At 34.7% G+C, this 15,548-nt stretch overlaps 1 long non-coding RNA gene across 1 annotated transcript; it reads right to left on the bottom strand.

Annotated features, from left to right (window-relative positions):
* Positions 1–7,408: 7,408 nt before the first annotated feature.
* On the bottom strand, positions 7,409–13,999 carry LOC119874567. Its single transcript, XR_005370840.1, has 3 exons — positions 13,918–13,999; positions 11,459–11,507; positions 7,409–8,834 (listed from the first exon to the last, which is right to left on the bottom strand). It is a non-coding gene; the product is annotated as an uncharacterized LOC119874567 (long non-coding RNA).
* Positions 14,000–15,548: the final 1,549 nt, after the last annotated feature.

Raw genomic sequence — 15,548 nt, 5'->3', positions numbered from 1 at the left:
TTAAAAATTACATTTGGTTTTTCAGTATAATTCAATAAGGGTCAAAATGTCAAGTTTGTGTTTGTGGCTGTCCACAGAAATATGTTTTTCTTAAAACCTCTAATCAGAACATAAGAGAGAAAGCCATACAGTTTACTATGTTAATGAAAACATAGCTCTTTGAGGCTGGTAGGCCAGTGTTGAAAATTTACATTTTAAATTTCAAGCCTTTGTTTCTTCCAGAAACTCAACATTCATGACTTTGTGATACGTGATGTTCTTTGTACTCTCTCTCCCCCAGCCATTTTATTTTTTTTACTATTTTCTGTTTGAAAGTTAGTGAAAGTTGTATTTCAGTGATCATCAATTATGGGTTTGATTTCTTAAGAATTAGAAGTCATTTGAGAATGAAAAAAGCAAGCATCACTATTAATCTGAAATGAAATACATGTTAGGAAACAGGCCTTCTCTCATCATGCAATTGTCTCTCACAAGCTAGCGAGGAAAAATGATCTACTTTTGCGTTTATTATTGTGTGGCTCCTTCCACATTTGGTCCATCGGTTACAAGTTTCCTGCTCTTGCTATTGTTCCGTGGTGGAAGAGGCAAACAAAGGAAACGCACTGAATTGTCACATGACTGTTTGGGGTAGTCATGAGCAACAATTTCTTCTTGTATGAAACAATAACATTTAAATTTTGTGGTTATGTATCATGAGTGTCTGACAGCAGAAACCATTGTGATTGGCAGGCAGTAGATTAAATTTATGGGTTTTAGGCTTTTTTTTTTTTCTTAATAAGGATACCTTGAGAAAGTCCAAGGGAAATGAAAGTCAGTTTTGTCATCTTGCACAGATTTCAAAGGCAGGGGGCTACACTAGGGCTTGAAAGGTCTATATTACAGTGCTGCTGTCTAGCCATACTTGACAATGAGACATACTGTATTTGCTCACGGTGCTGGAGTTTATCATGCAAGAAGAGTAATTATATTTGAATTGTGTCAGCCAGCCACCCTAAAATGAAGGAACGTCAACGAATGTTGCTCCAAGGAGAAGGAGATGATTAGTTATAATTATACTCAGTGTCCAAGAAAAATGCTTCATTCTCTCATTCTGTTGCAAAGGGGAGAGGTAAAAAAAAATCCAATAAAAATTTTCAGTACTTCTCAGTATTTTTTAAAACTTTTAAGGTAGCCATTTATTGTAGGAATTTCAGATAAGCTTGCTGGTGTGACCATTTAACTATCTGAGAACCTGCTTGGTATGTGCACAATTTTTAGTGTTAAAAAATAGGTAACATGTAATACATCTTCTAGATTTTTCTCCTCATCATTCGTAGACAATCTCCTAGCACGGAAATATTAGACAATAGAAGTAAATTTCTTAATTTACCTAAATGTGATTTCATCTACATAGTACCAAAGCATGAAATATGGCTTTGCAGCCACTTATGAATATGGTGATTTGATTTATAATTCTTGTCAAACTGTTTGCTTGAGATGATGGGTTGAATACCCTGGGGTGTTGCTACTTTTGTGTGTCTGTAGGGTCAGTGAATTGTTACCTAAATTTAGCTTTCATTTCGTAAAAATATAGATTTTGAAGTTCATGTGTCATTGAGGCCTTTTAGTTGGTGTGTTTTGCTGTATACTCATTTTTATTGTGCAGCTTCCCATAGCTAGTTTACAGTGAGAATTTCATGGTGTTAATTTGTTGGTCAATTCTTATAGCAATTGATCTATAGTTTCTTTTGTATAACTTTTTCTCAATCCAGCAATTTTTTATAATGTTGAGATAATGATATGGTTGATGGACATGGATTACCCTTCAAATAAGTTATTATTTCCTTATGGGAATTCAGTTTGTTTATAATTATTGACATTTGTGTAGTTTCAGTAAATTCTCAAGGCATTCTCATGTAAACAGCGTTAGAAGTTGAGTAGAGATAATGTATTGAAAAAGAGATGATGTTGTCAAGTTGTATTTGCTGAAGAAACAAGTTAGTACTAGCTATTTTTTTGTACTACTCATTTTTATATATTATTTAATTCAACTTCCTTAGCAGTAAAGACAGTGGTCAATACATTTTAAATATTGCTGCTATTATATAAGTAATACAATGTATCAGATTTTGTGACTACAATTATATAATAAATATGTACATATTTTCATTGGAAATAGAAATAATATTTTCAAAGTTAATAAAGATAAACTAGAATGATAAAAGTCATACAGACTCTCTAGTGTCCATAGTAGCGTCTGATCGGGTAACTATTCGGAATCACTCAGAATGGCTTTGATTAGGTAAGATAGCTTACCTTTCACAGAGTTTTGCAAACTCTTATTAGACAATGTGCAAGTGTAGCCATGTCTGATCTATATAATGTAAACTGGGGACATGATGTAGTCTTCATTCAGATCAAACCCCACTATTTCACTTTAAACAGTGGGAAGATCATTGAGGCAGAATTTACATATAAATAATTACTTTTCTACTCAGATGCTTGATCCATACCCAGGACATATGGCAAAGCAATGAAACTGCTGATATAACTGATTATAACTCCCTGATATAACTGATTGTTCTGGGGGTGGTGGCTCTCTCAGGGATAACCCTGATTCATAAGTTAGATACAGATGTGCCATGTGAGCACTGTTTCTATGTCAACTGTTTAGATGATCTTTCCTTGCTGTGATTTTCTTTTTTTTCTTCCATGTGTTTTAATGTAATCAGACCCATAAATAGATTTTACAAATGAAAAATTTCAGTGAAAGATTTTTAAGATTTCCAAATTGTACTTGACTGTAAATATTAGAGCTTAAGGATATCACCAATCTATACTTTTTTGCTATGTCTTTTAAAATGCCACAGAGGGAGATGCCTGGGTAGCTTAGTCGGTTGAGCATCTGATTCTTGATTTCAGCAGGGGCATGATCTCAAAGTTGTGAGATTAAGCCTCATGTGGGGCTCCATGCTCAGTGCGGAGTCTGCTGGAGATTCTTTCCCTCTCTCTTCCACTCCCTCTGCCCCCTCCCCCTGCTCCCATGCTCTCTCTAAATAAATAAACTAATAAATAAATACAATCTTAAAAAAAAAAAAAGAGATGAATTTGATCTTTAGATATGGCTGGTTGTTTAGATATATTGGTTTATTCCTAACATCAATAACTATGGCTCCAAAGTCCTTTATGCTTTAAATTTTTTTTTTTCATTAAGTACAGAGAATTGAGTCAATCATAATCCTCCTTCATGGCTCACTATGTCTGAGGTTGGTTGGTGCAAGCCTCCATTCTGTTTCATTTTGTTTTCCCATGTGATTCCCTAATCTCCACTCCCATTCTCCTGCCCCACAAACAGTCTGCTCTAATGTATGTAATGTATATTTTTGCAATTTGTGTCTTTATATGTGTGTATGTGTATAGAAACACACAAAATTATATGTAATATCTAAAACTATATATGTACACAAATTAAGAATAAACCTTAAAAATATATAGTACTGTTTTGAATAGGTTTTAACATTTATATAAATATTATGCTATAAATCTCATTAAATTTCTTACTTTTTAAAGACTAAAAATTATGTTTAATTACATTTTTGAACAATTTCTGTGTTGCTAAGTGTAAGTCTGACTCATGAGTTCTGCCTCTGACTTTGTACTCCATTGTGTGCATATTCAATATCTTATTCTCTAGAAATGGATGCTATTATAACCCCCTCTATTTGCGACCATAAATAGTGCCTCTGGGAACACTCCTGTACATATTTTTTCATGGAGCTGAGAGGATATATGTTCAAAAAAGGGATTGCTGGGTGGGGGGCATGTGTCTATTTCCTTTCAGCAAAGACTTTTCTATCTAAATTTTGCCTGATAAGTAAAGGAATGCTGGTTTACATTTTGGGGTCACTTAGAATCTTTCCACCTCAGTTGCTTAGGCTTCAGAAGTTTGTCCCTATTTTCTTTTTTTACATCAGCTAATCGGCTAGCAGTATAAATACACTTCAAAGTATTATCACTTCTTTAAAACTAAGGAATACAATTAATGGGGCTTTATATTAAATTGTGGAAAATATTTACCCTAGCATTGTAATCATCAAGTCTATTTTTGCAAGTTGATGTTTATTTTTTTAATGATTTCCAATTACTTAGATGACTAATGAAATAACTTCAATTGTGTATTGACCATTTGAATACATTTCTTTTGTATGATCATATGGTAAACAATGAGCAAAAGAGTGTCCAGAGTACACAGTTGTGCCGTGTGTGTGTGTGTGTGTGTGTGTATACGTACCTGCCTGAGCTCTTCATTTCCTAAGCTTGTCCTTATCAGAATGTATTCCTTACTTTACATATACTGTCTGTCACCCATATTCAATAAGCAATCCAAAATAAGAGCTTCAGAAGGGAAGTGAAAGTGATGTTTGATGACTCTTATTTGCTGAATACTTTTGTCAAGCCCCATTGCCCGAAGAGCCCCTGTTTCAGTGAGTCCTCGGCTGTGTTGTAGAGCATCTTTTGTTTACTGGAAATAAAGACCTTCTATAAGTTACCTTTTCATCCAGGTGGAGGGGCCTGTTTATACAGGATGAGCAGTGACTAGAAAACTAGACGGAGAACCTCTGATCGGTTTCTTATGGGGAATTGTATAAATTTATAAAACGACCTTAAGTGCTTTCTTTTATGTTTTACTTCCTGTCTTTCCTAGCATATCAGTGCTCTAAATAGCTAGAAGAAGTGCAATAAACATGATTATAAAGGAAATATGTTATTTAGCTTGGGCATGAGAAAGCTGTTATATGGTTGTTTAGATAAAACCTAACTGACCACTTCCTAATTTAAGAGATTTGGTTATAATTTCAAACAACACCGCTTTTTTCCTCTGTGTAATAGGAAGAAAAGTGAACTCTTAGGCATTCTGCTCTAGCACAGTTTTACTGATAGTACGCCACTCTAAGCACTGGATAGAAACAGTGATTTCTTTTTCTATTTCCAATGTAACTTTTCCTAGTATTTTTTAAAAATTAGCTGACATTAACAGTGATTTATGTAACAACTACTGAATCCCCCCTTTCAAGAACTAAATATTTGAACAGATTTCATAAGCAATAATATAAACCAAATTCTTTAACTTTTAATGTATATCTTTTAAAGATTCAGAACATCCTATTTGGAATTGAAAAGTCCTTTCTGAATTGCACTGGGGCTGGGCATGGTTATTAATTCATTAGGGAATGGTGGATCCACTCTTCAGCTCTTCTGCCTTTCTTTGGTCTGGGGAGCCAAGGGAGAGGGGAGGAGGGGTGATGGGGAAAAGACAGTGAAGGGAAGAGGGAGACAGGGAGACAAAGCCTGAGAAGGAGACGATGACATTAGAGGTGACACATAGCTATCCTGAGCTTCCTCAGTCTGAGGGGAAGAATAATGAAGGGTTTTCCCTGCCTTCTACAGCCCGAGGACAACCCTATGGCCACAGCACCTTTTCTAATCCCATTTTCTGTGTGCTGCATGTCATAATCTGTAAGGCACTGGTTCTAAGTGAAAACACTGAATCCAAACAGTGACTGGGTCTTGTATTTATTTGCACTTTAAAACTAGTATGTGGGAAAACTTATTTTTTAAAAAAAAGGGAGAGAGAGGGTCAGCGGCAAAACAGTGGCATGAATCTGTTGACATTTAAGTAGAATCACTGGACCAGCAAGCCTCCCGATTGTCGTCCTCTGATTTAGAGTAGCATTTTGCCAATGAGAGAAAAGCACATGGTCTTTTCCAAACTTTTAATAAAAATCTCCCTCCTTTGGAGTCTGTTCTTGCAATTTAGGGCCCTGTGTAACAATAGGCAGTTGTCCTACAGTCTGGTGGACACTAAGCTCCTCAATGCTTACAGAACCCTGGAAGGTTACAAGACAGAGTGAGAAGGAGGCAGAGCAGTTTTCCTAGGTGCAGGGACCTGGGAGGCAGCATGTAAGAAGTAGCAGGGTTATACACTGCATGTGGTTTTGTACATGAAGACAGTTGGTCATAACCAAGTAAGAAGACCCAGTACACGCTGCACATTGAAATAGCCACTTGGCAACTTTGCTTGACTGGTGAGTAGAACAGTCAGTGGACTGAATGATTTTATCATTCTGTAAGGAGAGAGTTAATGGTGTAAAAGTACAGAAGAATCTGGGTGACTATTTTGAAGGTGTGAAGAGTGTTTGTAAACTTCCTGGGAATTAGGGGCAAAGGAAACCAGATGGGAACCAGCGGAGATAATTCTTTAATGTGGCAGCTGAGAGGGAAGGGGCAAAACAGAGAAACTGAAAAACAAGATTTCTGGGGATAGCATTCATGTCTGCCTGTCTGGTAAGAAGTGTTCTAGCCAGACGTTAAGAAAGAGAAACTACTGGAAGGAGCCAAATCTAGCCATCTTAAAATGATGATTAGTCATTATAGCTGTATAATATAGAAAATTGTGTGATTGTGACTGAGAAAAAATTATTATTTAGACCTTTCATCTTTTTAATTCTATGGGCTATATGTTCACTATTCTACTCTTTCTTCAACGTTTGGCCATTGGAGATGTAGTAAGAATTTATTGCGTTTTGTTATGAGATTGCATTTACTTTTTGCCGATATAAAACAAAAATAATAGCTGATTTTGAGCTTGCTGGCTAACCTACTAGAAATAGATTGTGACAAAGTGTTAATAACATTAAGTACCTTCTAATAAAATAGTTAAAATAATTTAAAAATAAAATGCTGGAGGAAAATATTTTAAATGAATATTAATTTAGTTTTAAACATTTTCCTTATCTCATTGAATTTCTTTCATTTCCTTGTGGCCAATTTGGGTGTACCTAATATCTTTGTTGGCTCACTTTTTAGGGCCACAGATTTGCTCTATGTAGTTATGTAACAATTCCAAAGGAAAATACTTTTTTAAAATTTAATTTGTTTATTGAATTTTGATTTGCCAACATATAGTATAACACCCAATGCTCATCCCATCAAGTGCCCTCCTCAGTGCCTGTCACCCAGTTACCCCATCCCCCCACCCGCCTCCCCTTCCTCTCATGGTTTGTCTCCCTCTCTAACTTTTCCCACTTATTTTCCCTCTTTCTCTTATAATCCCTTTCACTATTTTGTATATTCCCTGTATGAGTGAAACCATATGATGATTGTCCTCTGATACTCACTCAGCATAATACCCTCCAGTCCCATCCAAAGGAAAATACTTAGTTCACTTTTGATTTAATAGAATTTCTTAACTGAAGATTAGAAAATTTGGTTTAAAAATCCACAAGTGCATACTAAACATTTTACAGTAATTATGTTTATTGGAGCAGTAATAGGAGTCCTTTACTTTTAAAAAATATGGAATAAGGATGTGTAGGAAAAAAAAAACCCTACTGATCCAACTTCTAAGTACTTGGTCAAAAAGGCTATTTATTAGAATTCTTTAAGTGTATTGTCTGGTTCCTGGAATTCAGTTATTATTAGATATGGCCTATCAACTTAGAGGAAGAATGATGGGCCATTCTTATCCAAAATAAAACCATTTTTTATATCAACATTTTTTCACTTAGATTACAATTTAGCTTTCATATCTAATAGAATTTACTAGCTCTCATTAGAGTATCATTATTTTTATTATTTTCTATCTGGTAGTTATTTAGAAAGAAAACACAAAAGCATTACAAAGAGACCATTTCAGGTCATTTATCTTTGTGTGTGTTTAATGGAATTTTGGCTCATTTAGAACATCCTCATTTCAGAAGAATTAATAGAGATATCCCAAAGGATAAACAAGCAGAATCACTTGTGTGCTTTACTAACCTAATTTCCTATTTTAAAAATGATAATATTCTATTAAGTTCTCCCCTCACTTCATCTTAGAATAATGTGAATACTATAATAGGTATAATTTTATAATTTCTGTTAAATTATGGATGCAGACTTTGGTTTCATTCCAATATTGTCACTAACTAGCTGTATGATAGTTGACAATTCACTCAATATTGTCAGACTTCAGATTCTTTATCTCTAAAATGAGGACAGGGTAAGATGCACTCCAAGGTCTTTTTTTTATTCTAACATTCCATGATACAGAAAGAATTTGCATAAACTTAGCTGAGTGTCTATGTAGAAAACCATAGTTACCTTGATATTGCAATGGAATTAAATTGAACCTTGTTTTTCTTTTCAGGCTCTCAGAAGTATTGTTGAAAAGAAAATTGAGATATCTCTAATGATCTGACTATTCATTTGCTCTTGCTTCATATTACCTGATAGTTGCCTAAAACTAAGAAAAGATACTACACAGTAGCTTGCAGTAACTTAGAAAGTAACATCATACTATTATTAGTTAGGAATCTGTTGGTTACAAGGGTTGGAACTCTAACTCGAAGTGTCTTAAGTATAATAAGGAGAATTTTTTGAAATCTGTAGTTATCCATTGAAGGATGATCAGCTTCAGGTACAGGTAGATTCAGGGTTTCAAGTGATATCCTTAGGGCTTTGTTTCTGTATCCTTTTGCCCTGTTTGCTCTTGGTTTATTTCTCAGACAGCCAGGTTCTCAGCAAGGGAGGAAAACGAACACCAAGAATATATCCTTTTTAATTTTGATTAAAAGGAAGAAAGACTCTCATTAACAAGATTTTATCAAATCGGATCAGATGTGCTGACTGGCTTTTCTTAGGTCATATACTTATCCAATCATTAAGGTTGGAATAAAGATGGAGTATTCTGATTGGTCAGCTGTGATCATAAGATCACATGTAGCCACAGGCAGGTCCAACCCATCACTTGAATGACAAGAAGTGAGCTTTCCAAAGGAAAGTAGGGTTCTGTTATTAGAAGTGCCATGGACATGCTGTAAAGACACAGGAAAATAACAAATCTAACATAAGACCTTAGGTTGAATATTTTTTGGGCAGCTGAAAAATTTTGAAATGGATAATTTGTCAGCACACTTAAAACAACAACAACAACAACACCCAACAACCAAACAACTAGTAGTTGAATGGCTTCAAATTTTCTTTAAACTATTCAATCAGGCAGATGTCAAGACCCTTCCTGAACTAATTTAAAATTGATCTGCCCAAGGATTCAGAAACTTTGCTTTATTCATGCATTTATTTCATTCTGTTAATAATTCATAGTGGTGAATCTTTGTGTTTCTCCAAGGTATTCAAGATGGGCACCTCAATTTTTTTACTCGTTAACACTTACATGTTTCTAATATTGCTGCTCTGCTCCTGTCTTATACAACAGAGAGTAGAATTTGAAATTATTTTCAGCATATTTAGGGTATTTTTCAAAAGCAAAAGATACTATGTCATCTTTTCAGATTTCTGTCTTTTTTATGTGACAATATGTGTTTTAAACTTTCCATTTGGGGATCCCTGGGTGGCGCAGCGGTTTGGCGCCTGCCTTTGGCCTAGGGCGTGATCCTGGAGACCCAGGATCGAGTCCCACATCGGGCTCCCGGTGCATGGAGCCTGCTTCTCCCTCTGCCTGTGTCTCTGCCTCTTTCTCTCTCTCTCTCTCTGTGACTATCATAAATAAATAAAAAAACAAAAAAAAACCTTTCCATTTGGCACCTGTTCAATACAGATTAAACTTTACTCTGAATCACAGAAAGATTTTGAGTCCTATATCATGTAGAAGTCAAGGCAACATTTACTTTTGCCATTTATTATAAAAACAGAGACTTGGAGGAGAATCTCACTCAATTATTATTAGTTATTAATAATTAGAAGTAGAGATCTTTTAATTGGAAGAAAGTTTTATTTAACAATTTAAACGGTATAATTAGACTAAATTTTTTTTTTTTCTGATGCTATCTCGTTGGGTAATGTTCAAGCCAGCACAGTGCAGAAGAAAGGATATATACTTTTGCAACACATAGGTTTGGTTCCAAATCCAGTTCTTGGAATCAGTGGCCCTGTGGCTCTAGGCTAGTGTTCCTCATCCTTATTTGCAAAATGGGAGGAATCATAATTCTCCTTCACAGTATTCAGATCAGTATTTTAAAAAAGTATTTAAAAAAATTGGTGCTCATTCCTAGCATTCAAAATTTAAGAAATATTATTTAGTTTTTTCCTTCTCATTTTTATTTCCTTCTTTTTTCGCTTTCTTCCCTTCTTTTTCTCTTTTCTTCCTCTCAAATCTAGCTGGTCAACATATCCATATTTTACCATTTATTTTAATTAAAGAATAAGTATACTTAATTGAAGTAGTAATTTGATTAAGTATCAACTTACTTAAGAAGGAAAAAAAGCCCACATCTGATAATAAAAGATATGTAGGTGTGTCCTTATGATGAATTAAGAACAATTTGCCTTTTTCCCCTGAAGAGGAAAGTAGTCAAATTTATTTTATTGCTGAACATTCATAGACTAATGATTAATTATATGTTCATAGTTTAATCTAGCTAGAAAGAAGGTTAAAAAAGAGTTTAGTAAATTGCTGGAAGTCTTAGATACATTTCAGCTTCACTTTTATCAAATTCTTTCTACACAATTTGACATTGAAAAAGCCACAGGGAATGAAAATAGAATGGATGCGTATATCTGTGCCTTGGAAGTGGAAATAATCCTTATATAGTGAATGTTCTACTAACAGAATCAACCCTGGTATATAGCAAATACCGAGTATATTGAGTCCATACTACACAATTTTGAGTTGTTAAAAAAAATCCTTTTTGTTGATAATTTTTTAATTATTAAAGATTGTTATGGTTTTGTCCTGAACCTTTTTGATATAAAAAAAAAATGAAAGCAGTACTTCTTTATTTTTTCCTGAAAGGCATTTTAAAGAAAGATTCCAAATGTTGCACTGTATTTTTATAGATTATAAAAAGTTATTGAATTTTAAGCAATTAAACAGAACAAAGACAATTTCAAGGGAGTTGTCTCCTGTGGAACAGCAACAATAGCTTCTAGACAATGGAATCAAAAGTCAGGCTTCCATGAAGGGGATGGAAGCTCAGCAATTGCTGGCTGCTGGGCAATGGGTAAGAACTTTACATTGGGCTTTTAATTGCTATTTTGCTCTAGGTCATGCCTTGCTGTTTCAATTAAATCTCTGGCGTAAAGAATCCCTTGTCCTCTTCTTCTTGCATTTGATCACCTAATGGAAAGAAGCCTATATTCCTCAGGGAAATAACTTGGGGCAGCATGAATCAATCTCTCTCTTTCTCTCTCTCTCTCTTTTGTAAAATCTAATTTTAGTGTTATTATAGCAAATCAAATGTAAAAAAGGAGTAGAATTGGTGTTCACTTTTCTGCTCCTCATTATTGCTTTCAATGCAGAGTTTTGAACCAGCAAGGGGAAAAGAGTTAATTTAATCATAACAATTTTAAATATAAGTATAGGGAGAAGTCAAGTGAAAATACAAGTCTGAAAGCACTAGGATATATTTAGCCTCAGCTTCTGCTTTTGAGTAAAAGCTATAATTTTGAAAAATCTTGAATTTTCAAATTAGTAACCTACCTTATTTTAATTATGTAGACTCCCAGTCTATCCTCAAGACAGTTGCAATCTAGCATAGCAGGTGAGAAGGGTACATAAGTAACATTATGTTAGGTGGAAGGTGATAAATGATTTTAAAAAGAGTTATATTGACAAGTTCTGGGAGCTCAGAGAAAGGAGAGGTTTTTTTTCTATTGGAATGCGAAGCAGAGGACTGAAAGAAACACATTCAAGAAGTTGATGATCTTTGAGCAAAACCTTGAAGGTTAACTAAGATTTTTAAAATATAATAAAATTTCAAATATTTGTAATATTTGTGCATAATTTGTAATATTTCATAGCTATTGGGATATGAGAAAAGACCTATCTTAATATAACTATTATTATTATTAATGAAATCTTATTATTAATATTTTAAAAATACAATAAAATTTCAAATATTTGTAATAGTTGTGCATAATTTATAATATTTCACAGCTATTGGGATATGAGAAAAGACCTATCTTAATATAACTATTATGCATCTAGTTAAATTAACTAAAGTTATTTCCAAACATTTTTATAGAGGCTGTATATGTTTTTATTGAGTAAAGTTAAAACATTCTATGTGTGTGCATTTGTGTGGGTGGTTATGTGTTACAGAAGCCAGTGTATGGGTCTGATTATCAGAATCTATTATCTTCATGAAGAATTTTAATCTTTGCCTCTTCCAACCTGTGCTAATTAAACCTGCAGCCATGATGGTCTCCTGCTCTTTGAAGTTAGGTAAACTAATGATGTATAACTAGGTGTGCCTAGGAAGGTGTAGACATGGAGATATTTTTACCATGTGGCACACAGGTAGCTAATTTATTTAAATTTATATCATTAAAATACTGTTTGCAAGTGATTTGATGTCCAGAAAAAAGCAGATCATATATCACAAAGAGTTTAAATAGCATACAATATAATTCTCTCTCCATTTAAACCTCAAGAAGTCACATTCTGCCCCAATATTTGGTGAGTCCTAAAAGATTGAATTTGGTCTAAAACTTGTAATTTATGTATTTTACAAAAGACTTGAATTACTAAGCAAATAGATTAATTCTTACTTGAGGCCAAAAAAAAAAAAAAAAAAAAAAGCAAGAACTTGGAATAGTGTCAAGGGTAACTTAATTTGCTGGCTGCTTTTGAAAGAACAAGTAAGTTTCAGATTTGTGGTTTGGAAAAAAAAATGGCGTAGTTGAGTTTAATTAACTAGAGTTTAATTCATGATTAATACCACTGGAATTTCACTTGAACAATGTGATAATGAGCAGATAATGGCAATTGTGAAAAGAAATGATGAGGGAAAAATACTTTGTTTATAGCCTTACAGCTTTGAGGTAGTTAGGATTCAGGGAGGTTTCATTTATGCCCAGGTTTCCATTGAGAGTACATATGTAGCCATGTTACTCCTGCGGTCTTTACTTTCCTTAAAAGTTGAATGAGAAGAATAAAATCTATTGCTTGGGGTTATTTAAGGATAAATGAAACAGAGCACATGAAGTACCAGATATATAATTGACACTCTATAAATCATAAGTTTTATTATTGTGGCTGTGTAATTTTTTCAGAAGGAATTTTGAGGCCATCTTGAATCCTTAAGAATATTTATTGATACTAAACTAAAAGAAGGAAAAACTCAGAGAAGTCAATGTTACTCAGTGTGTCGTGAAACAAAATTTCACTCATTTCTGATGACAGTGCAAATTGGGACATCTCTTTTGGAAAATGTTTTAGCAGCTTGAGGTCTATTGTAACAGGACTGCAAGTACAAAAGTGCAGTATTTTAAAAAGTGTGGGTTAGGAGACTGAGTGGGCAGAAAGGGCTTTTGATGATTCATGGGAAAGAGGGAACCCAGTGGAATCAGGAAATGTCCTTCTGGTAAACATTGGAAAAATCTAGAGAAAAGAAAGAAAAAAATGCAGCCTCCATTGAATGGAAACCTTTCCTCCCACTGTCTGCCTGTGTTGACAGCATGACCTAACTATTTGCAGAAGGCAGCAACCACAGCAGATGGTGGTACAAGCACCTGGGATATTAGCAGGCAGAAACTGGGAGAGACCAATTCTGTGGTAAAGGTTCTTTCAGCCCGAATCTGGGGTTCAAGGTCCTGGATGCCAAGGGAAGGAGTGAAAACACACTCTGATGAAAACTCTTCCAGAGTCAGCATGTTTAGGGAGTTTCACTGAGGCCAGGACCAGTGAAACAGCACCCCCTTGACATGGTCACATGGGGAATGTTCTAGTTTTCCAAGCTGAAGCCGTCTCGTTTGTGCATACCCGACACACCCTAGTGTGGCATGTGCCATCTAGTCTTTCTGTTATATTTATCTTTCCTGTTTGGTATGTCTTTTATTTTAAATATTCCCAGGATATTGAGCAAAGCTAGTGTGAGATGTATACTATCTCTCAACATTGCACAAAACTAATTATCTGACAAAACAGAAAAAAATTACCCTCAATAGAAGTATCAGAGCAATAGATCCAGAAGATGTTCATACACTTTTCCCAGGATCCAGCAGTCCTAGAATCACATTGCTAGAAGTGGAAAGTATCCAAAAAATAATAAATATAAATACTAAAATAATAATATAAAATTAAAATAATAAATATAAGTAAAAATAATAAAGAAGTTCAAAGTTAAACATTTTAAGGTAATATACATGCCCCAACTGAGAAAATGCTTTAGGAGATTAGTAGAATATTATGCTTCTAATGTGAAAAAATACTTGCCAATATCATTCAGTGTAATCTGGGAAAAAGATGGTATGTTTTATCTGTATGGTAATTATAACCGTATGAAAACCATGCACTTATAAAAGCAATGAAGGGAATATATAAAAATGATAGTACTTATACTGGGCAGTCTGCTTATAGAATGTAAGAATTAACATAAAAATAATGTTAATTTAAAAATGTAACAAAAGTTTGTTGATGCAGAATTTTTTCCTTTTAAGATAAACTCTTTCATATGCCTGTGTCTTTGAGAATAGGCGACAGGAAGAGGAGAATCCAACCTTTTACCATGAATATGATAAACTTTCAGCTCAAGTTCTCAAATGTGGGATTCATCTTAAAGTGAATTATTATGAAAGAAACTAGATATATTCCCATGATTTTAAGATTAAAAGTAGAGAAAAACTTTAAGACACATGAAAGTAAAAAATTTCACTGCCACACCAACCAGACATACTTACTTATATCACAGTAGAACTAGGAATTATAGATATTGGAAATGTACAGTATCCGCCATCCAATGTTTCTATGGGAATTTTGCATCTTTGCCCTTTCCATGTTTCCAAAATTATACCCACCTTGGCCTTGTTTCACTGTGTTGGTTTTCTCCTCTCATTTGTTAAAATGGAAAATAGTAGGAAAAAATACCAAAAGATTGTGTTTCTAAGGAATATTCACCAGCCTTTAAGGAAAACATATTTTCTAAGTCAGAAGGTCACAGATAAACAGAAAATTGCAGGTTGATATCTGATGCTATCAGCCGTCATGAATGCAAGGGAACATTTTATCCTGATCAGATTTATCGTAGTCACTTTTCATTTAGTATATGCACACTTGAAAAATCCTCTTCTGGGGTCCCTGGGTGGCTCAGTGGTTTAGCGCCTGCCTTCGGCCCAGGGCATAGACCTGGAGTCACAGGATCAAGTCCCACATTGGACTCCCTGCATGGAGCCTGCTTCTCCCTCTGCCTCTCTCTCTCTCTCTCTCTGTATGTCTCTCATGAATAAATAAATACATCTTTAAGAAAAAGAAAAGTCCTCTCTTTCTTTTTTTAAAAAAGATTTTATTTATTTGACAGAGAGAGAGAGAGAGAGGGCGTGGGCACGAGCAGGGGGAGGGGCAGTGGGAGCAGTAGATTCCCTGCTGAGCAGGGCTTCAGGGCTCAATCCCAGGACTCCAAGATCATGACCTGAACCAAGGCAGATGCTCAATCAATTGAGCCACCCAGGAGCCCCCCCTAAAAGTCCTCCTTTTTCAAATTGCTCCTTCTCTGATACCTTTTCAATCATATAACCATGAGAGCATTTTTTTTTTCTTTTTGTAAAGAGAGTTGACCAGGGACCTCTTCCTT

Source organism: Canis lupus, chromosome 15, assembly GCF_011100685.1.
Source record: "Canis lupus familiaris isolate Mischka breed German Shepherd chromosome 15, alternate assembly UU_Cfam_GSD_1.0, whole genome shotgun sequence".
Lineage (NCBI taxonomy): Eukaryota > Metazoa > Chordata > Mammalia > Carnivora > Canidae > Canis > Canis lupus.
This window is presented reverse-complemented; position numbering and strand designations above follow the sequence as displayed.